The sequence below is a fragment of the Callithrix jacchus genome, chromosome 8 (genome assembly GCF_049354715.1).
Source record: "Callithrix jacchus isolate 240 chromosome 8, calJac240_pri, whole genome shotgun sequence".
NCBI lineage: Eukaryota > Metazoa > Chordata > Mammalia > Primates > Cebidae > Callithrix > Callithrix jacchus.
In genome coordinates this window covers 83,592,507-83,616,152 of record NC_133509.1, presented here as the reverse complement: position 1 = coordinate 83,616,152, position 23,646 = coordinate 83,592,507, and the positions used below count along the sequence as shown (strand labels likewise).

At 39.6% G+C, this 23,646-nt stretch overlaps 1 long non-coding RNA gene across 1 annotated transcript in view; it reads left to right on the top strand.

Moving 5' to 3' along the window:
- LOC103795750 (uncharacterized) overlaps positions 1 to 18,231 on the top strand; it is a 61,990-nt gene extending 43,759 nt beyond the window's left edge. The window contains exons 3-6 of the long non-coding RNA XR_008474394.2: positions 8,964 to 9,003; positions 9,303 to 9,398; positions 9,764 to 9,887; positions 17,528 to 18,231. This is a non-coding gene — a long non-coding RNA (uncharacterized LOC103795750). The remainder of the gene's footprint in view (positions 1 to 8,963; positions 9,004 to 9,302; positions 9,399 to 9,763; positions 9,888 to 17,527) is intronic.
- Positions 18,232 to 23,646: the final 5,415 nt, after the last annotated feature.

Sequence of the window (23,646 nt, the reverse complement as noted above, 5' to 3'; positions counted from 1 at the left end):
CTTCCTTTTATGTATTTATTTAATTGTACTTTAGGTTCTGGGTACATGTGCAGATCATACAGGATTGTGGCATAGGTACACACATGGCAATGTGCTTTGCTGCTTCTATTCCCGTCACCTATATCTGGCATCTCTCCCCAATCTCACCACCTCCCACTGTCCCTACCCTAGCACCCTGCAACAGACCCCAGTGTGTGATGCTCCCCTCCCTGTGTCCACGTGTTCCCATTGTTCAACACCTGCCTATGAGTGAGAGCATGTGGTGGTTGATTTTCTCTTCTTGTGTCAGTTTGCTGAGAATGATGGTTTCCAGATTCATCCATGTCTTTACAAAAGACATGAACTCATCATTTTTTATGGTTGCATAGTATTCCATGGTGTATATGTACCACATTTTCCTTGCCCAGTCTATCATCGATGGGTATTTGGGTTGGTTCCAAGTCTTTGCTATGGTAAACAGTGCTGCAGTGAACATACGCATGCATGTGTTTTTATAACAGAATCATGTATAATCCTTTGGGTATATACCCAGTAATGGCATTGTTGGGTCAAATTGAATTTCTGTTTCTAAGTCCTTGAGGAATTACCACACTGTCTTCCACAATGGTTGAACTAATTTACACTCCCACCAACAGTGTAAAACTGTTCCTCTTTCTCCACATCCTCCATCATCTGTTCTCCTGATTTTTTAATGATTGCCATTCTAACTGGCATGAGATGGTAGCTCAATGTAGTTTTGATTTGCATTTCTCTAATGACCAGTGATGATGGGGATTTTTCGTATGTTTGTTGACCTCACATATCTCTTCTTTTGAAAAGCGTTAATGCCCTTTGCTCACTTTTCAATGGGTTTCTTTCTTGTAAATCTGTCTTAATTCTTTATAGATCCTTGATATTAGCCTTTTGTCAAATAGGTAGATTGCAGGAACTTTTCCCATTCTGCTGGTAGTGGGTTCACTCTAATGATTGTTTCTTTTGCTGTACAGAGCTCTGGAGTTTAATTAGATCCCATTTGTCTATTTTGTTTCTTGTTGTCAATGCTTTTGGCGTTTTAGTCATGAAGTCCTTGCCTATGCTTATGTCCTGAATGTTTTTGCCTAGGTTTTCTTCTAGGGTTTTTATGGTGTTAGGTCTATGTTTAAGTCTTTATCTGGAGTTAATTTTGGTGTAAGGTGTCAGGAAGGGGTCCAGTTTCTGCTTTCTGCACATGGCTAGCCAGTTTTCCCAACACCATTTATTAAACAGGGAATCCTTTAGCCATTGCTTGTTTTTGTCAGGGTTGTCAAAGATCAGATGGTTGTAGATGTGTAGCATTGCCTCCGAGGCCTCTGTTCTGTTCCATTGGTGTATATCTCTGTTTTGGCACCAGTACCATGCTGTTTTGATTACTGTAGCCTTGTAGTATATTTCAAAGTCAGGTAGTGTGACACTTCCAGTTTTGTTCTTTTTGCTTAGAATTGTCTTGGCTATGTGGGCTCTCTTTCAGTACCATATGAAGTTTAAGGTGTTTTTTTCCAATTCTTTGAAGAAGGTCATTGGTAGCTTGATGGGGATAGCATTGACTCTGTAAAATACTTTGGGCAGTATGGCCATCTTCACAATATTGATTCTTCCTAGCCATGAGCATGGACTGTTTTTCCAACTGTTTGTGTCCTGTCTTATTTCCTTAAGTAGTCATTTATAGTTCTCCTTGAAGAGGTCCTTTACATCCTTTTTAGTTGTATTTCTAGGTTTTTTATTCTCTTTTTAGCAATTGTGAATGGGAGTTCACTCTTGATTTGGTTGTTAGTCCGTTATTGATGTATAGGAATGCTTGTGATTTCTGCACATTGATTTTGTATCCTGAGACTTTGCTGAAGTTGCTTATCATCTTAAGGAGATTTTGGGCTGAGATGATGAGACTTCCTTTTTAAACATGGAACAGTACATACCAAAGTTTTTAATTGATTTATCCATTCACGGACACTTAGGTTGTTCCCATATCTTTGTTACTGTGAATAATGCTTCAGTGAAAATGAGAGCACAGATATTTCTATGAAGGTCTGATTTCATTTCCATATGATATATACCCAAAAGAGAGATCTCTGTGTCACATGGCAATTCTATTTTTAAGTTTTTGATAAACCTTTATATATTGCCACCAACAGTGTTCAAGGGTTGTCTTTTCTCCACACCCTAACCAACACTTGTTATTTTCTTTCTTTTCGATAATAGCCATCATAACAAATGTGGGGTATTATTTCATTATGGTTTTGATGTGCAGTTTCCTGATTAGCTATGCTGAGCACTTTTTCATATACCTGTTGGCTTATTTTTTTAGAGAATTTTTTTTTATTATACTTTAAGTTCTGGGGTACAAATGCAGGCTCTGCACATAGGTATACATGTGCCATGGTGGTGGTTTGCTGCATCCATTGCCCTGTCATCTATATTAGGTATTTCTCCTAATGCTATCCCTTCCCCTCACTCCCAGGCCCCAGAGTGTGATGTTCCCCTCCCTGTGCCATGTGTTCCCATTGTTCAACACCCACTTATAAGTGAGAACATGTGGTGTTTGGTTTTCTGTTCTTGTGTCAGTTTGCTGAGAATGATGGTTTCCAGTTTCATCCATTTCCCTGCAAAGGACATGAACTCATCCTTTATGGCTGCATAGTATTCCATGGTATATATGTGCCACATTTTCTTTATCCGGTCTATCATTAATAGGCATTTGGGTTGGTTCCAACTCTTTGCTATTATGAACAGTGCCACAACCAACATATGTGTGCATGTGTCTTAATGATAGAATGATTTATAGACCTTTGGGTATATACCCTGTAATGGTATTGCTGGGTCAAATGGTATTTCTATTTCTAGATCCTTGAGGAATCACCACACTGTCTTCCACAATGGTTGAATTAGTTAATGCTCCCACCAATAGTGTAAAAGTATTCCTGTTTCTCCACATCCTCTCCAGCATCTGTTTTCTCTAGATTTTTTAATGATCACCATTCTAACTGGTGTGAGATGGTATCTCAGTGTGGTTTTGATTTGCATTTCCCTAATGATCAGGGATGATGAGCTTTTATTCACATGTTTGTTGGCTGCATATATTCTGGCCTTTTCCCCTTTATTTATTCATTTGTTTGTTTGAGACAGAGTGTCTTACTCTGTCAGTCATTCAGGCTGGAGTGCAATGGTGCGATCACTTCTCACTGTGGCCTCAATTTCTTGGGCTCAAGTGATCTTCCCACCTGAGCCTCTGAAGTAGCTGGGGCTACAGGTACATGCCACCATGCTTAGCTATTTTTTTTCTTTTGTAGATATGGGGTCTCACTATGTTGCCTAAGCTAGTTTCAAACTCCTGGACACAAACAGTTCTCCCTAGTTGGCGTCCCAAAGTGCTGGGATTACAAGGGTGAGCCAATGTGCTCAGATGTCTATGAAAATGAAGTGATTATTTTTTTCACTATTGGATTGTGAGTTCTGTATATATTTTGGTTGTAAACTTTTATCAGATATGTGGTTTTTTAAATATGTTCTGTCAAGCCAGAGATTGTTTTTCATTTTGTGGTCTATTTCCTTTGTTGTGCGGAAGTTTTTTGGTTCAGTGTAGTCCATTTGTTTTTTTTACTTTGTTGCCTGAGCTTTTGTCTGATATACAACAAATCAGTGCCATGGCCAATGTCATGAAGCATCCTGCCTGGATTTTTTTCCAGAATTTTTATGGTTTCACATCTTATGTTTAAATATTTCATACGTTTTGAGTTCATTTTTATGTATGGTGTAAGATAGGGGTCCAGTTTTTATTTTTTCTGTGAATATTCAGTTTTTTGATAGCATTTATTGATGAGAATATCTTTTCTTGTGTATTACTAGTTCACTTGTCAAACCTTAGTTGGCTGTATATGCTTGGGTTTATTTTTGGGCTCATGATTTTGTTTCAGAACCATACTGTTTTGATTGTTACAGCTTTGATCCAGTCCAAGGCAAAAATGCATGTTCTCACTACTTCTATTTGGCATAGTACTGGAACCAGCAAGAGTGATCAGACAAGAGAAAGAAGTAAAAGGCATCTGAATAGGATAGGAAGACATAAAAATATCCCTGGTTGCATGTGAGATAGTCCCATATGTAGAAAACAAAGACCCTACCAAAATATAGCAAATACATAAGAAGCAATTGAACAGAAGGCTGTTAGAATAAGTAAATTTAATAATAATCCAGGTTATAAAACCAATCAGTTGTCTTCTCCATACCAGTAAAAATCTACACAAAAACAAAATCAAGACAATGATCTCATTTACAATAGCGTTAAAAGATAAATACAAATAAATTTAGCCAAGGAAGGGAAAGATTTATACACTGAAACTGATAAAACATTGAGGAAAGAAGTTGAAGACAACACAGATCAATGGAGAAATGCCCTGTATTCACAAATTTGAAGAATTAATGTTGTTAAAAATGTCCATACTACCCCCAACAATTTATAGATTCAGTGCAATGTATTCTCTATCAGAATTCCATGGTATTATTTTTCACAGAAATAGAAAAAGCAATTCTACAATTAGTATGGAACCACAGAAGACCTCTAATAGCTAAAGCACCCTTGAGAAAGAACAAAATGGGAGGCATCACACTTTCTAATTTCAAGTTATGTTACAAAGTTGTAGTAATCTCCCAACAATAACTGTGACTGTAGTAGGGCCGAGAACTCTTCCTTGTTATGGCACTGGTTATAATCCTCATACCTGAATATGTCATACACACACTAGCGTCACTCTCCAGCAAAATATACTGCTGCTTTGATTTTAGGTGTGTGCTACTTTCCATCACTACCTAATAATACCATTTTCAAATTGCTGTGGATAATTCTGTGAGAGCTGAAATTACCGAAAAACAAAAAGAAAAACTCAGTAAGTGATGATTTTGGTGACACAAATTTTTTCTGAAAATATTCAGAATTAAAACTGGATAAAACTGCTGTTTTTCATTCTTTAATTAAAACAAAGTCTCCCTTTTACAAATGTGGAAAATTTTTTTCTTAATTCTGAGAGACATTTTCTTTATATAATTATTTCAAAGAGCACATGGATTAAGGAATTTATTAATGTGTTCTTCCACAAGATTATCTGCCTCCCAGTAAATAATTCCTGTGAACAATAGAATGAGCCTTTGAGGCAGGGTAATGGAGTGGCAGGCACTGTATGAATAGGATTCAGGTGCTTTAGCTCAAAGCACTGTTATGAAGTAAACTTCTCTGCATCTCTCATCTTATATTCTACTCTTGGCAGCATTAGCTGAGCTAAAATGGTGACTGACCCCCAGAAGCTGACAAAAACACTTCAGAGAGGGGAAATTAATTTATTCTGACTGCTTGTCAAGCATCAGCCTAACTAGCTTCATCTTTTTGCCCTAGAAGGTGCAAGATTCTAACCTTTGCTTCTATAGCATCTGCATTAAGTAACAAAGTGGCAAAGCAGTTTTTATCAGGAGGAATATGCATTAGTACAGCACCATTAATAGCAGTGAGTACTTAAAAGCAGTGATCTTTTGAGATCAGGGGCAGATGGTCAGATATATTGACCTTCATTTTTCTTTTTAATTCAAAATGATTTATCAAGGAAGTGACTGAATTTGCTAAACTTTCACATGTGATGCAGAGCTCTTGCAGCACATTTCTACTCAAGACAGATATAGTTGGACTTCCCATGAGTTTCGTCACAACAGGCTTCTCAAACACATTTGTGATGTGAGGAGGGTGGAACTACAGATTTGGGAAGTTCCCTGTTAACCACAGGAAAACTCTTGGTGCGCTTTTTCTTCTTTTACTTTTTCTTCCTGAAGTTCACTCTCACTGCCCTTTCTATGTGATCTAAACCAGCCATCCAAAGGGACTGGTTTTGTGTGCTATGTGGTGCTGAAGTGGAAGGCACAGGATCTAACAACAGCTATAATGACCTTTCAAAAAAGCAGGCAGAATTATGTCACTCTGTGGCTTGGGCAGTCCCACGGTTTCCCATTGTGCTCAGTATAAAATCTAGAAATCCTTAGTGTGCCTCTGGAGCCAGCTCCTTCCTGCTTTCCTGACCGCATCTGCTTCAGCCACTCTGGCCTTCTTGCTATTCTTCATGCACCCCACACTTCCTCTAGCCTCAGGATCTTCCCACCTGCAGTTCTTTCTCCTTGGAATACTTGCCCCTCAGATTCCCAGTTTCCACCAGCAGGTTCTTCATCATTCAAGTCTCAGCTCAACTATCACCCCAGCTCAAGCATCACCTTATTCTTTAGCCCTCCCCGAACACTCAATCTAATATTGCCTTTTCTTCTCACAGTCTCTTCATTCATTATGACACTAATTTATTTGTCATAATATTTATTACTATCTGTAATGCCCCCAGACAAGGATTTGAGCCTAAGTAGTTTTCTTGGAGGTGATCTTACAAAGAACGTGGAGGAGTGTAGATGTAAGTATGGGAAGCAATGGAAGCCAATGCAAGGTCCCTGCCATGGGAAATTGGGGCAGTGGCAACTGCCACTGGGGAACTCTGGGTGACATGGCAGAAGGCTTTGCTTCAAAGTTGTCCCACCTGAAAAGTGAGGGAGCTGGGGTATTTATCCAATAACTCTAACTGGTTGATTGAGGGCTGTTGCTGAGACTATCAAGGCCTCAGCACTTGATGCAGGCCTGTCCTGTGTGAGGACCAGCTTCACCACAGAGAGTCTCGAGGAAGTCATGGGTTCTTGTGGGAGGAAGCAGTAGGACTGGCACGCATGAGAATGGTAAGTATACAGTTCATATGAACAAGCAGTGACAGTGTCCACTGGGCTGTTTATTTACTGACTGTTCCTCTCCCCTAGAATGGAAGCTCCATGACACCAGGGAGGCTATTTTATGTACCCCTGGCACAGTGCCCAGAATAAAATAGGCACTCAATAAACATTAGTCAAGTGAATGAAAAGACAATCAATTTCAAGAGGACAATATAAAGCCTCATATTTATTCCATGGTAAGGTAGGCGACGCTAATATGGCAGATCCAGGAAGGAAGAGATATTAAGTGAGACCTGGCAATGTCCGAAAAATTGAGGGTGTCTGACTGGGGAGGGGTCAGAATTTGCGTGGGGTACTGGAAAGGCCATCAGAGCCTGGTCTAGATTGAGATTTAGACTTAGTAGGAATACTATCTGTGGAAGTGGCCACAGTCAAAACCTCCACTGGCTCTGGGATTCTTTTCCTTCAAGCTACTTTACCTGCTTCACAGAGATGTTAAGATAATAAAAGGAGATAATAGATTTGAAAGCACTCCTAAAAAGAAGTACTCTTATGGAAAAAGCTACTATTTAACTGTTGGAAATATGTTATGTTCGAGTTAAAATTGTTCAGAAGGGCTTAGTCCCTTTAAAAAGTGATTGCTGCTGGCAATAGCTATTTTGATGGACAGTTACTGCCTCCCAGTTGAAGTGAGTAGAATAATCAATTTCCATGGTGTGCCTGATGACCTGTGGCTGAAAAGAGAGGCTAGGGGGTGATCGGGTGACACTTATCTCATAGAAGGCTGGCAGCCTGGGAACAGGGGACCCATGAGAGGTGTGCTTAGGTGACGCTGGAAATTTGTATCTCCATCTGATCTGGAAATCCATTTTGATAAAGTCAATAAGCCAGGGGAGCAGGGAAAATAGAACTGCAGAGTGAAACAGTGAATACAGTTAGAACTAGGTAGAGAGGAGAGTTTTACTTTTGGCAAGGGAGTTTTAGTATTCTGGCTTATCGATTGAAGGACTCTGATACTTAGGCTGCCTGGACACTTGTAGGGCTGGGGTTGAAGTGAAAATAGGGTACTGGCTCCCAGCCCACCCACTCTGGCTCCATCTGCACTTCAGGGAGCCTCCAGTCAATTGCATGTATCAAGGTCTATAGAACCTTTGTCACCCCAACAGCCTGGAACTCTCAGCTCTATCTCCCTCTGTAAACAGCCAGCTCCTGGCCATCTTGGTTTAGGGAGCACACTGAGAGAGCATGCCCTAGTCAGGGGTGACATGCCAGGAAAAGGGGGTTGTACAGGCCCTGGGAATGGGAGTCTTTCCTTGAGACAGAAAGTTCCTGGGTATTGAACTGTGGTCTGTAAAGAGGCAGGCAGGTCTAGGTGGGAAAATTCCTTGATCTCTTAGACTCTTCATTGCATGGGGAGAAATATAGCCAGGAAAAGACCATCACGGTGGGCCCTCTTAAATGTGAGATCCAGGACCGGGGCCCAGGTTCCAGGTCTAAGGGAAGTACACTTGACAGGAAAATGTCATTGCCCCCTTAGTAAAAGATCTAAATGATCAAGATTAGGACAGCTAGCTGCAAAAGCCCAATTGTCCAGTGGGGAAGAAGACGGCAACTCTAGGCAGCTGCTTGCAGGAAGAGAAAGGTAAGTCGACGCAAACTCTCCAAAAGGTCTCCATGTGACTCAGAATAAAATCATAGTTGTTGCAGTGGCTACAGGGCTATGCCTGATCTGCCACTCCATCATATGGTCTTTCTGACTTCATCTAACCCCTTCCCCATTCCCTGCCACTACACTCTGCTCCATTCACACTGGCCTCCTTGCTGGACTTCAGAAATGCCAGATGCATATTCACTGGGGTTTTCTTCTGTGTGGAACACTCCCTGTGTGATGGTTAATATTAAGTGTCAATTTGATTGGATTGAAGGATGCAAAGAATTTGTTCCTGGGTGTGTCTGTGTGGGTGCTGCCAAAGGAGATTAACATTTGAGTCAGTGGACAGGGAAAGGCAGACTCACCCTTAATCTGGTTGGACACAATCTAATCAGCTTCGAGCACAGCCAGAAGAAAAGCCCGCAGAAGGATGTGAAAAGACTGGATTGGTTTAGTATTCTGGCCTACATCTTTCTCCTGTGCTGATGCTTCCTGCCCTCTGACATCAAACTCCAAGTTCTTCAACGGTGGGACACTGACTGTCTTTCTTGTTCCTCAGCTTGCAGACGGCCTATTGTGGGAACTCACCTTTTGATCATGTGAGTCAATACTTTTTAATAAACTTCCCTTTATCTAGACATCCTCTTAGTTCTGTCCCTCTAGAGAACCCTTACTAATTACACCCTGACAGCTACTTGTATGCCCTTTGTACAAATGTCACCCTATCATCATTCACCTACCCTGAGCAGCCTAGTTAAAACTGAACCCAGGAGTCCTGATTCCTTCAACCCCTCTGCTAAATTCACATACTACTGACACCTGTCACCTTCTTGGATCCCTGATGATTTACTTATGGAGTATTTTTTTCCCCCTCTATCCCTGCCCTTGGGAATGTAAGCATCATAAAGGCAGGCTCCAGAACCCAAAGGAAGGCTTGGCACATAGGAGATGCTAAACACATCTTTTTCAAATGAATGCAGTGACTTGACTTTAGGTAAGTAGCAAATAACAATAGGAATTATTTGAAAAGAATATTAATGTTTCTTAAAATATTCAGGATTTATAATTTTTTAAAATTCTTGCCATATGCAGAGGGTTAATGTCTGGATATTTATATGAAGAATTTTCCTTCTTACCCTTTCTCTTGTGGCCTTGTGGATCTTTCTTGTTAAGCCAGTAATGTCATTGTCTTTGAGGGTACAGACTCAGACCAGAGCAAAGAGCCAAAGAAGTCCACAGGAGGCTCTGAAAATCCATAAAAAAAATTACCTGAGAAGAGAACCTAGAAACATGGAGATTTGATTGTGCACATTTTGTCTCTTCTCTCTATCCCTTTTCTCCTTCGAACTTTGGATCAAGGCACTATGTTAGGACCTCAGGACTCAGGGATAGATAAAGTCAGTTTTTGGAAGATGACAGTTTGGTGGTGGAGATTTCTACAGGAAGAAATCATCAGCATTATATGGAGAGTGCTCTCATGGAGGTATGCCAAAATACTATGGAAACAAGGACCTTGGAGGATGACTAGGTTGACCTGAGAAGGGGCTGCCAGGGGAACCACTGGGGCACATGGGTAGGATTCTGTATCTTAGAGACTGGGAAGAATATGCAGTGATTATTTCCAGATTTTTAAATGTTCTTAGGCCTGAAAGGCAATTTTTGATTTAAAAAATTACCATCTTGAAAGCCCTATTTCCTTGCACAAATTCTGCCTCTGTCTAGTTACATATTAATATGTACATATCAGTTACAGTATCAGTAGATATATCACTATATCAAAAACACCAATAGTAGTAAGTGTAGGAACCATGATGCCAGGCATAGTGCCAAGCTCTTTATTCCTTACAATGTACCAAGGCAGAAGATAATATCATTATTCTGATTTTATAGTTGGGGAAACCAAAGCATCCTGAATGAAAAAACACATAGTGATATCATTATTTAACAAGTCTTTCTGAAATTGATTGTCCATGTGTTCTTTCCACATCAACAATATGTGTTCTAAAGAAACGTATATTCCAAGATGAGGGAGAGATGTATGTGCCAAAATATGCTGCTAGAAAAGTGGCTAAGCCAACAAGCATAAATGCGTACATTCTAGAGAAGTGGTTGCTTTAAGATGCTTCTAAGAATGGAGAAGACTCAGTGACTGCTGCCTGTGTCTTAAATGCCAGGTAGAGATTTTCTGTGAAGAACAGAAACAGCTGCTTTATAATAATGCTCAAAATAATGCCTAATTTCCTGATAGCAGAATACTTAAATGAAGCTATCAACATTTTATTTGGTGGTTTTAGACAATTTAAAGAAATGGTAGCATGGGGATTTTTCGCCATGATGGCTGAATAGCAACAGCTGCGGTACGCATTTCCCATCAAGAACGATGCACAAGGCAGGTGATCTCTGCATTTCCAACTGAGTTACCTGGTTCATCTCTTTTGGACTGATTAGACAGTGGGTGCAGCCCAAGGACAGGGAGCCAAAGCAGGGTGGGGTGTTGCCTCACCTGAGAAGCTCAAGGGCCTGGAGAACTCCCTCTGCTAGCCAAGGGAAGCCATTAGGGACTTTTCCTGACACTCTGACTCAGATACTGTGTTTTTACCAAGGTTTTCACAACCTGCAAACCAGGAAATTCCGTCTGGGGCCTGCACCACCAGTGCCCTGGGTTTTCAGCAGAAAACTGGGTGGCCATTTTAGCTGCAGCAGTTTTTTTCCCCCTCATATCCCAGTGGTGCCTGGAACACCAGTGAGACAGAACTGCTCATTCCTCCAGAAAAGGGGATTGAAGCCAGGGAGCCAAGTGATCTGGCTCAGTGGGTCCCACCCCCACGAAGATCAGCAAGCTAAGATCCACTGGCTTGAAACTCTCATAGTCAGCAAAGCAGTCTGAGCTCAACCTGGGACATTCAAGCTCCATGTGGGGAGGGGCATCCACCATTGCTGAGGTTTGGGTAGGTGGTTTTAACCTCGCCTGTGTAAACAAAGTTGCCAAGAGGTTTACACAGCTACTGGGTAGAGGCCATGGGAGCACAGCAAGGCCTCTGCAGGCAGACTGTGTCACAGGACTCCCTTCTTGCTGTGCAGGGCATCTCTCAAAAAGGGCAGCAGCCTGTCAGGGACTTATAAATAGAGCCCCCAACTTCCTGGGACAGAATACCTGGGAAAAAAAGGGATGGTTGTGGGTTCAGCTTCAGCAGACTTAAATGTCCCTGCCCAGCAGTGCTGAAGAAAGCAATGGATCTCCCAGCACAATGCTCAAGCTCTGATAAGGGACAGACTGCCTCCCCAAGTGGCGCCCTGACCTTTGTGTATCCTGACTGGGAGACACCTCACATAGGAGAACTGTGGCTGGCATCTGGTGGGTACCCTTCTGGGATGAAGCTACCATGGGTGGGGGGTGGGGGAAGGCAGCAATCTGCTGTTCGGCAGCCCCCATGGATGATTCCTGGGCAAGAAAGTTCTGGAGTGGACCTTCAGCAAATGCCAACAGACCTGCAGCAGAGGTGCCTGTTAGAAGGAAAACTAACAAAAAGAAATAGTTTCAACATCAACAGCAAGGACATCCACTCAGAGACCTCCATCTACAGATCACCAACTTCAAAGACCAAAGGTAGATAAATCCACGAAGACAGGAAGAAACCAGTGCAAAAAGGCTGAAATCTCCAAAAACCAGAATGCCTCTTCTCCAAGGGATTACAATTCCTCAGCAGCAAGGGAACAAAACTGGATGGAGAATGAGTTTGATAAGTTGACAGAAGGAGGCTCAGAAAGTGGATAGTAACAAACTTCTATGAAGTAAAGGAGTATGTTCTAATCCAATGCAAGGAAGCTAAGAACCTTGATGAAAGGTTAGATGAAAGGTTAACTAGAATAACCAGTGCAGAGAAGAACTAAATGACTTGATGGGGCTGTAAAATTCAGCACGAGAACATTGTGAAGCATACACAAGTTTCAATATTAAGCAGAAGAAAGGATATCAGAGATTGAAGATCAACTCTATGAAATAAAGAGAGAAGGCAAGATTAGAGAAAAAAGAGTGACAAGAAATGACCAAAACCTCAATGAAATATAAGATTATGTGAAAAGACGAAATCTATGTCTGATCGGTATACCTGAAAGTGATGGGGAGAATGACACCAAGTTGGAAAACATTCTTCAGGATATTATCCAGGAGAATGTTCCCAACCTAGGAAGGCAGGCCAACATTCAAATTCAGGAAATACAGAGAATACCACAAAGATATTCCTCGAGAAGAGCAACCCCAAGACACATAATTGACAGATTCACCAAGGCTGAAATGAAGGAAAAAATGCTAAGGGCAGCCAGAGAGAAAGGTTGGGTTACCCATAAAGGGAAGCCCATCAGAGTCACAGCAGATCTCTCAGCAGAAACCCTACAAGCCAGAAGAGAGTGGGGCCAATAGTAACATCCCTAAAGAAAAGAACTTTCAACTCAGAATTTCATAACCAGTCAAACTTAACTGCATAAGTGAAGGAGAAATAAAATCCTTTACAGACAAGTAACTGCTGAGAGATCTTGTCATGACTAGGCCTGCCTTACAAGAGCTCCTGAAGGAAGAACTAAACATGGAAAGGAACAACCAGTACCAGCCACTGCAAAAACATACCAAATTGTAAAAACCATTGACACTATGAAGAAACTGCATCAACTAACGGGTGAAAAACCAGCTAGCATCAAATGGCAGGATCAAATTCAAACATAAAAATACTAACCTTAAATGTAAATTGGCTAAATGCCCCAATCCAAAGACACAAACTGGCAAATTGGATAATGAGTCAAGACCTATTGGTGTGCTATATTCAGGAGATCCATCTGACATGAAAAGACACACACAGGTTCAAAATAAAGGGATGGAGGAAGATTTACCAAGCAAATGTAGACCAAAAAAAGTGGGGTGGGTGGGTTGCAGTTCTACTCTCTGGTGAAACAGACTTTAAACCAACAAAGATCAAAAGAGACAAAGAAGGGCATTACATAATGGTAAAGGGATCAATGCAACAAGAAGAGCTAACTATCCTAAATATGTATGCACCCAGATACATAAAGCAAGTTCTTAACCTACAAAGAGACTTAGACTCTAATGGGGGGGGGGGAGACTTTAACAGCCCACTGTCAATACTAGACAAATCAGTGAGACAGAAAATTAAAAAGGGTATCCAGGACTTGAACTCAGATCTGGAGCAAGCGGACCTACTAGACATGTATACAACTCTCCACCTGAAGTCAACAGAATATACATTCTTCTCAGCACCACATGATACTGATTCTAAAATTGACCACATAATTGGAAGTAAATCACTCCTCAGGATTTCCATTCTTTTGTATTTGCTAACAGTCTCTCAGACCACAGTGCAATCAAATTAGAACTCAGGATTAAGAAAAGGACTCAGAATCGCACAATCACATGGAAACTGAACAATCTTCTCCTGAATGACGATTGGATAAATAACAAAATGAAGGCAGAAAGAAAGATGTTCTTTGAAACAAATGAGAATGAAGACACAATATACCAGAATCTCTGAGACACATTTAAAGCAGTGTCTAGAGGGAAATTTATAGCTCTAAATGCCCATAAGAGAAATGAGAAAAGATCTTAAAATCAACACCCAAAGTCACAATCAAAAGAATTAGAGGAGCAATATCAAACTAATTCAAAAGCTAGAAGAAGACAAAATATAATTAAGATCAGAGCAGAACTGAAGGAGACAGAGACACAAAAAAACGCTTCAAAAAAAAAAAAAAAGTGAATCCAGGAGCTGTTTTTGAAAAGATCAGCAAAACAGATAGACCACTAGCCAGACCAATAAAAAGGAAAAGAGAGAAGAATCAAATAGATGTAATAAGAAATGATAAAGGGACATCACCACTGATCCCACAGAAATACAAACCACCATCAGAGAATACTACAAATACTTCTATGCAAATAAACTAGTAAATGTAGAAGCAATGGATAAATTCCTGCACACGTACACACTCCCAAACTCCCAAGACTAAACCAAGAAGTTGAATCCCTGAATAGACCAATAACAAGGGTTGAAATTGAGGCAGGAATTAATAGCTTACAAACTTAAAAAAGTCAGGACCAGATGGGATCACAGCCAAATTCTACCAGGTGTACAAAGAGGAGCTGGTACTATTCATTCTGAAACTATTCCAAACAATACAAAAAGAGGAAATTCTCCCTAACTCATTTGATGAGACCAACATTATCCTGATACCAAAATGTGGCAGAGGCACAACTAAAAAATAAAATTTTGGGCCAATATCCTGGCCCAAAGTGAACACTGATGCAAAAATCCTCATTAAAATACTGGGAAACTGAATCCAACAGCACACCAAAAGCTTATCCAACACAATCAAGTCTGCTTCATCCCTGGGATGCAAGGCTGGTTCAACGTATGCAAATCTATAAATGTAATCCATCACATAAACAGAACCAAAGACAAAAACCACATGATTATTTCAATAGATGCAGAGAAGTCCTTTTTGAATTGACAAAATTCAACAGCCTTTTATGCTAAAAATTCTCAATAAACTAGGTATGGATGGAACGTATCTCAAAATAATAAAAGCTATTTATTTCAATCCCACAGCCAATATCATGTGCAAAACCTGGAAGCATTCCCTTTGAAAACTGGCACAAGATGAATATGCCCTCTCTCACCAATCCTATTCAACATAGTACTGGAAGTTCTGGCCAGGGTAATCAGGCAAGAAAAATAAATAAAGAGTATTCAATTAGGAAAAGAGGAATTGTCTCTATTTGCAGACGACATGATTGTATATTTAGAAGACCCAATTTTCTTGGCCCAATATCTCCTTAAGATAATAAGCAACTTCAGCAAAGCCTTAGGATACAAAATCAATGTGCAGAAATCACAAGGATTCCTATACACCAGTAAGAGACAAACAGAAAGTCAAATAATGAGTAAACTTACATTAACAACTGCTACTAAGAGAATAAAATACCTAGGAATACAACTAATAAGGGATGTGAAGGACCTCTCGAAGGAGAACTACAAACCACTGCTCAAGGAAATAAGAGAGGACACAAACAGATGGAAAAACATTCCATGCTCATGGTTAGGAAGAATCAATATTGTGAAAATGGCCATACTGCCCAAAGTAATTTATAGATTCAATGCTTCTCCCATTAAGCTACCACAGACTTTCTTCACAGAATTGGAAAAAACTACCTTAAACTTCATAGAGAACCAAAAAAGAGCCCGCATAGCCAAGACAATCCTAAGCAAAACAAAAACAATCAAACAAACAACAAAAACAAAAAGCTGGAGGCATCACTCTACCTGACTTCAAACTATACTACAAGGCGACAGTAATCAAAACAGCATATTGCTGATAACAAAACAGAGACATACACCAATGGAACAGAACAGAGGCCTCAGAAATACCACCACACATTTACAACCATGTGATTTTTGACAAACCTGACAAAAACAAGCAACGGGGGAAAGATTCCCTATTTAATAAATGGTGTTGGGAAAACTGGGTAGTCTTATGCAGAGAATTGATACTGGACCCCTTCCCTACATTTTCTACAAAAATTAACTCCAGATGGACTGAAGATTTAAATGTAAGACTTAACATCACAAAAACCCTATAGGAAAACCTAGGCAGTACCATTCAGATCATAGGCATGGGCAAAGACTTCATGACTAAAACACCAAAAGCAATGGCAACAAAACCCAAAATAGACATATGGGATCTAAATTAAAGAGCTTCTGCACAACAAAGGACATACAACCATCACTACAGTGAACCAGCAACCAACAGAATGGGAAAAAATTTTGCAATCTACCCATCTGACAAAAGGCTAATATCCAGAATCTACAAAGAAGTTAAATTTACAAGAAAAAAGCAGCCCCATAAAAATGTGGGCAAAGGATATAAACGGACTCCTTTCCTCCTTTCCACTTTACTCAATTTTATCAATTCTTTGCTTTGACCCACATATATGGGTGTGTTTAATGGGAAGCAACTGAAGTTTCCTATGCCCACATTGTTTTACCTATAACAATGGTATGCTCCTCAAAGATTGTATAACAGAGAGGTTCTATAGTGGTAACACTAGGTATAATCAATGGGCGTTTTTCTGAAGAAACTAAAAAAACTTTCAGAATTAAACCTGCATACTTTTAAGAACACAGAGAAACAAATTATTAGCTCCTTGAGGGTAATTTCCGTCTCATTCATAAATAGATTCCTAATATCTGACACATATTAGGTACCCCAAATGTTTGACTCATGTATAAAAGCAATGTTTACCATGATGATGGACATGGGATAGATGTTTGGTAACTACTTATTGATTTAGAGGAGAATCCGGAATCTTCACACATAACTGGATTATCTTTTTAAGGCATGGGTGTAGGCATGGAACTAAGGTTAGACATAGGTTTTCACCTATTCTTTTCTTCCTTTTCTCCTCCCTATTTGCTCCCTTCATTATCACTTTGCTGTCATAAGCAGCTAATTCAGTCCTTTGCGATTTAACACCGTAGGCAAATGGATTTCAAAGTTCCTCCTCACAGTACAACCTGGAACCTCCTGTCATAGTATATTTTAAATTTACATCTCAAAACTCACTGTGAAGGGACTGCGTAAATTTTGAACTGTACTCAGTGCCTAGAGTTGTGTGAGTGCTAAAAATACATGCACTTATGAATAGTGCCACAATAAACATACATGTACAAGTATCTTTATAATAGAATGATTTATAATCCTTTGGGTATATACCCAGTAATGGGATTGCTGGGTCAATCCCATGGTATTGATTGGATTGGTCAATCCAATCAAATGGTATTTCTATGTCTAGATCCTTGAGGAATTGCCACATTGTCTTCCACAATGGTTGTACTAATTTACACTCCCACATTCTGCATATGTACCCCAGAACTTAAAGTATAATAAAAAAAATACATGCACTTGCCTAAAGGAGTTTACAACATTCACAGCAGGAGCTTTAAACTTTCACTTAGAGGTTATAGAAAGTTGGCTGGATGGCAAAAGCAAATTTATTTAAATACCATTTTTACACTCGTTTCATAATAGTAACATTTTATCTTTTTTTACAATGATTTATAGGCGCTGGAGCAGAATAGGGGAGTCAAGAAGAAAAGCAATTAACGAATAAAGGAAAAAGTACCAACAGTGAAGGGAAAAAAATTCTTCTGAAGGCTAAAGAAGAGAGAATAATTGATGGTTCCATTTTAGCTTAATGTTATTTCTGGATCTCTTTTATAATGTGTTATTTACTGCATAGTTTATACTTGACAGAAAATAAACAGCATTTGCAATATAATATCTTTTGCTCTGCATGCACTTGCTCATCCCGCTTGCTTGTCAAGTTAGAACTTCAACCAACATCCGTCAAAGTCTCCTGTGATAGAGTCTGTTTTTAATAAGCCCGGCACTATAATTACCTTATTGCAAAGTTAAGGCCAAATGACACTTATGATGAAGGTTTCATGGCTAAACAGTAAAGTCAGTGAAGCATATGCATACCAACTGTCAGGCAGGAAATAGCTGTTCGAGGATTTGTTTCTTTATTGCCTGACGAGGGTCACTTCATTTGTACTTGGAAACTTTGTCACAGCTACAACAGGTATCAGAGAAGGAAAAAGAATAAATAACAAAGAATAAATAACTTAGGAAGATACCATTATTAACAGATTTTTGAAAAGATGAATTACTGAGCGTTGGTGCTCAGTAATGTGTGTGCTAGTTGTTTTCACAAATATTTTCTATTTTAAAACTCCCCTATACTCCAAAGAGTTAAAATATCGTCCAAATTTTGTAGATGGGGAAACTGAGGTTTTGAAAGTTTTAAAATTGTGTGCTGGAGGGCACTTAGCTGACAACTGGCAAAACTATACCAGCAACGCAGTCTAGATTATTCAAAGTCCAATGAGGTTTTCCCGTATGTGACAGGGGCAGTATTTGGTCAAGCACGATCCAGATTGTGGTCTGGATGGAAGTGAGGTATGGTTTAGACAGGTCCACATACTGAGTTACTAATAGTAGAAAGGCAGAGAAGCAGATAAATGATGATCCTCTGTATTGCATAGCCAAGATCCATCTCTGTTTTACATTGTCAAAAGTTTTACATTTTTGTGACAATTATAATCAACTGTGAATTGATATATCAGTATACATCACATTACACATCACGGCATCTTTCGCCAAAGCAGCTCTGGAAATAAATGGAATCTTGCTTTCATCGTATGTGTGGATGACAATGACAATGACAGAATGGCACTGTGAAGGTTAGGAGCATCATTTTCATTTAACGGATGATAGAAAATGAATCACTGCATCATTTGACTTGTTGCATCATGTGACTCATTTAGTAGTCACCAGTCTACTAAATCTGGGATATTTATTCTCCATTTAGTATCTCAAGGCAGAAATATGGGACTTCTTACTCTTCTCTTGAGGTATTTCTAAGTACATAAGAGCATCAGATTCTTCTCCCAGTTGGCCTGAGGGTTCATGTTGGATCAACTTCCAGAATTGCTCTGATGCACATCTTGGAAGAGGAATGCTCTACTATTCAATGAAGTGCTTAGCATTGGTGGCATCAGACCTGAAGTTAATTTACTGAATAGGGTATTTTGATTTCCAGGACTAATCCACATCAGGGCAGGGTTTTAAAATAATGAATTGATGTAAGGTAAAAATAACTTAAATATTTTGGTTACAAAATCAATGTTAAAGAAAGTTGTATTTCAGGCTATGTGGTTAACATTTAGTCATTGCCATGATAGACTAGCAAAGATGGAGAATGTTGAAATCAAACTCTTGGCTCTTCAATGGTATCTCTGTGTAATGCCTGGCGTCTCTGTGTAACTCCTCAATTGAGTTTTCAAGTGCCAAACAATTAGGAAGTCGACTAACAAGTGGATTGAGTGAAAGCAGGAGCCCTTCCTCACTCCATAACACTGTTCACCTTTCCTCCTCTCCTTAGTGTCTGTTGCTTCTGAGATTAGGAGGTAGGGAGGGCCTGGAGATTGGAGAGATCAGTGTGGTGGTGGGAGGTCACAGGACTGATTTGGCATCTCCTAGTAATCAATGGAGGGGGTATCTGGCCGTCAGCTTTCGCCAGCTTTCTTCAGAATGTAGAGTTTTTGATGTCGCTCTCATCAGTTTTGTCTTCATGCCACTGAGTCTGAGGTAACAGGTTAAGTTCTCCCTCAACATGGTTATATTCCATGTCTTACCAGAGACATTGAGGTTTTCTGTAATTTCTCCTAAGAGTACTGGTATCAGAAACTTGCAGGCCTGGGGTTTTTATGTTGCACTACTTCCTCTAGTCACATATAATCTTTCTGTGGTTTTATCCTTGCTGATATTAAGACCAAGTGCATAACTAATGTGAATAAGATAAATTTAGTGTAGCAGGAGGGAAAATATTAGCAAGATAATCACTGAGATGCATTCTGCCTCCGCAATGGAGGGAGAGGATTTACTTCTGTTGTGTCTAGCCATCTTGTGGATTTAAAAATCATCAATCTTGAGTTGATTTTTGTATGGGGTGAGAGATGAGGATCCAGTTTCATTCTCCTGCCTGACAGTTATCCTAGCACCTTTTGTTGAAAGAGGAATCCTTTCCCTACTTTATGATTTTGTTTGTTTTGTTGAAGATCAGTTGTCTCCAAGTATTTCGGTTTATTTCTGGGTTCTCTATTCTGTTCTGTTGGTGTATTTGCCTATTTTTATACTAGTACCACACTGTTTTGGTGACTAGGCCTCATAGTATAGTTTGTAATCAGATAGTGTGATGGCTTCAGATTTGTTCTTTTTGCTTAGTCTTTTTTCGGCTAGATGGGCTCTTTTTTGGTTCCATATGAAGTTTAGAATTGTTACAAATATCAACTCAAGATGGATTAAGGACTTAAACCTAAGACCTGAAACTATAAAAATTCTAGAAGATAACATTTGAAAAAACCTTTCTAGACAGTGGCTTAAGCAAGGATTTTATGACCAAAAACCCAAAAGCAATTGCAATAAAAACAAAGATAAATAGTTGAGACCTAGTTAAACTAAAGGCTTTTACATGGCAAAAGGAAGAGTAAGCAGAGTAAATAGACAACCCACAGAGTGGGAGAAAATGTTCACAATCTATACATCTGACAGAGGACTAATATCCGGAATCCACAACAAACTCAAATCAGTAAGAAAAAAAAAATCAATCCCATCAAAAAGTGGGCTAAGGACATGAATAGACAATTCTCAAAAGAAGATATATGAATGGCCAACAAACATATGAAAAAATGCCCAACATCACTTACGATCAGAGAAATGCAAATAAAAACCACAATGTAATGCCACCTTACTCCTGCAAGAATGGCCATAATAAAAAAAACAAAAACAGTAGATGTTGGTGTGGAGGCGGCAATCTGGGAAAACTTGTACACTGCTGGTGGAAATAACAAGTACATACAGCCACTATGGAAAACAGTGTGGAGAGTCCTTAAAAAACTAAAAGCAGAACTACCATTTGATCCAGCAATCCTACTACTGGGTATCCACCCAGAGGAAAAGAAGTCATTATTTGAGGAAGATAGTTGCACACATGTTTATAGCAGCACAATTCACAATAGCAAAATTATGGAACCAACCCAAATGCCCATCAATTGACGAGTGGATAAAGAAACTCTGATATATATATATATATATATATATATATATATATATATATGATGGAATACTACTCAGCCATAACAAGGAATGAATTAAAAGCATTTGCAGTGACCTGGACAAGATTAGAGATTATTATTCTAAGTGAGGTAACTCAGGAATGGAAAACCAAACATCGTATGTACTCACTGATATGTGGGAACTAAGCTATGAGGACACAAAGACATAAGATTGGACTTTGGGGACTTGGAGGGAAGAGTGAGGGGAGGTGAGGGATAAAAGACAACAAACATGGTGTAGTGTATACTGCTAGGGTGATGGGTGCACCAGGTTCTCATAAATCTCCACTAAAGAACTTAATGATGTAACTACCACCTCGACCCCTTAAGTTTTCCATAACTTATGGAAAAATAAAATTGAAAAAATAAAAATAATATTATTGTGTCACTTCTAACATCCACATTGGATATAACAATAAAATGACAATAAGATTACTTTTATGCAAATGTACCACATTATTTTTTAGACAGGGACTCCCTCTGTCACCCAGTCAGGAGTGCAGTGAGGTGATCTTGGCTCACTGCAACCTCCACCTCCCAGGGTCAAGGGATTCTCCCACCTTGGCCTCCTGAGTACGTCAGACTAAAGGTGTACACCACCACACCTGGCTAATTTTTCTATTTTTTGACAGATATGTGGTTTCACCATGTTGGCCAGGGTGGTCTCAAACTCCTAATCTTAAGTGATCCACCCACCTCGGCCTTCCAAAGTGCTGGGATTACAAGCCCAAGCCTGGGTTTCACATGGAATAATTTCTGTAACAACACTAAGCGCCAGAGATGAGAAAACGAAGAAAAAGCTGTTTTGAATTTGAATAGTTTGAAAAAGGCTTCTTAGAAGAATTAAATGACTTACGATGCAGAGTGGCAGAGCATGTTGGATGTTCTTGATTGTGGTGGGGGATAAGAAAAGGGAATGCATGAGCAAAATGATGAGATTAAGCAGGCCCTCTCTTACAATGTTCTGAGTTGAATTTTAAAACTCTAATTGTAATGAGTCTCTAATTACTATTCAAATTCAGATTATGGAGGCCACATTACTTGCCCATTAACACATATACTTTGTGGACACCATTTTTAGTGTCAGTTTGAAGAATGGTTTTCAAAGTGTACTCTTGGATACAACCACATCAGAATCATCTGGGGTACTTGAAAAAAAATGCACATTTCTAGGCCCTCTCCCAGACTTTTTGGATCTGAATCTTTGAGGGTGGGGTCTCTGAATCTGCATTTTAAATATTCTTCTTTAAGGGAATTCTTAAACTCACTGAAGTTTAAGAATTACTAATGTAAAAGAAGCTGAAAGCCCATGTACACTTGTGATAAAAATGACTTAGGGAAATGTCATCGTGATAAAAGCCCTGTCATGTCACTGCTGAGTGTTGCAAAGAGATGGTTTTTCTTTCAAAACTAGAGTTGTCAAGAGACATTAGTTGACTGTCTCAGGAAGAGCCTCATGGGATGAAGTCTTCATGGTTTTGAGGCCTGGACCCTTACTTTGCATAGGCAGAAATTACATTGGATGTTTTTGTCTACAGGGAGCCTGACTCATGCTAGAAAATTCATAAGAGAGTTACTGGTAAACCCGACTACTGCTTTATGAATTTGTGGTAGAAATTATACCTGATTTAAGAACCAAGACCACATTGGTGGGTCTCCAGGAGAGAGGATATACATCAAGTGACTCAGTGAACAGTGAGTTATCAAACTTGATAGTAAATGTCTCTGTACTCGTCTACTTCTCTTACTAGACTGAACTCTCTTCGAGCCTTTTATTTCTGGTATCTCCCTCGTGGTACTGAGGTATCCATTACAAAATCAACACCTAAGAGAACTGTTGGATGAACAAATGATTTATTCTAAACCAAGGGGATCAAATGATCAGAGGCATATTTATATTGATCTGGCCAATAGATACTTCCCTTCTCATTGTTACAAAAAATGGTTAGGGTCTACACAGTTGGATTTCTGATTGGCCCTAATGAAAATTTTATGACATCGCTACTATAGAAGTTCAGGACTAAAAACATGTCGTGTATGTTTTGTGGAATCTCAGAGGTCAGCAAGGTTCTGAAATTTGAGCATCGTTCTTTGGTTAGTCTGAGAGGGTACAGATGGGACAGCTGGAGAGAGCACAGAAGTGAAAGACAGAGCACAGCAGCAAATGGGCTGGACAGGAAGAGAGGGTTCTCAGCAAACCTATCGGCTGTGGAGGTTCGGGTTCTAAGAGAGGGCTTTTAGAATTTCCCAGGAGAAGTTTGTATTCAGAAAACAGGCAAAAAGTCAGGATATAAATTATATATTGAAAGGAAGAGAGGAGTGTGAAGAATGTTTTGGCCTGATGGTTGGAGCAGATGGGGGAGAGACTGAAATCAGTCCTCCTGTAAGGACAGACACCTAATTAGTGGGTCTGCCCCAATATTTGCATAACTTTAATTCTATTTTCTCTTTCATTATTTAAGCCCATTGTCTTCCCACCCTGAGCTCAATCCTGTTCTGAAGGGG